Below are 1,354 nucleotides of genomic sequence, written 5' to 3' on the forward strand. Positions count from 1 at the left end.
CCTCAATGACCAGAGCCTGAGACATGCTCGAGATCCTGACTGAGTGAAGAGCGACCTAGACTCTGGAAATTGTCTCAGTGCCCCAGGCTGTTCCAATGACAGCAAGACTGGACTCCTAGAGCCCCAGGTCCTAACCTGGCACAATGGACTTTCTTGGGGGTGATTCTCACAGCCACTTTAGGCTAGAGTCTTAGTTACTTTTTTATTGCCATGATAAAATACCACAATCAAGGCAACTTCAAGAAGAAAGAGTTTATTGGGGCTCCCAGTTTCAGAGGGTGAGTCCATGAGCATCATGGCCAGGAGCACGGCAGCTGGCAGGCACGGTGCTAGAGCAGTAGCTGAGAGCTCACATCTGATCCATACACAGGAGGCAGAGGGAGGGAGGAAAGGGGGAAAGAGAGCTAACTGGGCAGGATGTGGGCCTTTGAAACCTCAAAGCCTGCCCTGGTGACACATCTCTTCCAATAAGACCACATTTCTCTCTTCAACGGTCCACTAAATGGGGACCACACATTCAAACACATGGGCCTGTGGGAGCCAATCTCATTCAGAAGGCCACCACCATCGGGAAAGACACCAGGACAGCTGGGAAGTGGCTCTTGAATTATGCCAGAACCCTCAAGCTGGACCTGGTTGGTAGCAGATACAGGGCAGTGTTAGGAAGCACAGTCCTCACTTCCTTTTCCTGTCTGTACCTGCCCAGGTGGGAGAGAAGAGACCCCGCCAGCAGTTAATAATCGCTGGACCGAGACCCAAACTCTTGCCTCCCCCACGGGCCTCCCCCACACGTCTGCACACTCTCCTTCAGGAGGCATCCTCCCTGGAGGGCCTGGGAGGGGATGCCACTGGCAGCAAAGTGCAGGCCGCAAGGCGAGCGGCGTGGCCAGTGAGGAAGGGGTAGGGCAGGCGCAGCAGAGATGGTCTTCCTAAGGATGCCCCTATACCTGGGCAGCAGGATCTAGACCAGGAAAGGGCGAAGCAAGGATGGAATCAGGGAAAATTAAGGGCACATGAGACTCTCATCAAACCCTTTTGCCAGCTGAGAGTCGAGAGTATTGGCCCAACGAATGCTCTGTGATAATCGCCTGCTTTGGGGCAATCAAGACTCTTCACACAGAGACACTTTAATAAGGATGTTAAAACAGCAGCAAACATGCTTAAGACTCAGCACACAAGATGAGTGAGTTTAACCTCGTTCCTTCCCAGCTCTAAATCTGAGAATCTCACCAAGACTAGCTAGCGTCTTGTTTCTGATCTGAGCATGGCTTCACTTCCTTGTGTACTACATGTAGTGAGGGTGCCCTTGGCCCTTTGACCTCTTCTTTATCCAATCAGCTGGTACTCTTATCCG

Source organism: Arvicola amphibius, chromosome 3 (genome assembly GCF_903992535.2).
Source record: "Arvicola amphibius chromosome 3, mArvAmp1.2, whole genome shotgun sequence".
Taxonomy (NCBI): domain Eukaryota; kingdom Metazoa; phylum Chordata; class Mammalia; order Rodentia; family Cricetidae; genus Arvicola; species Arvicola amphibius.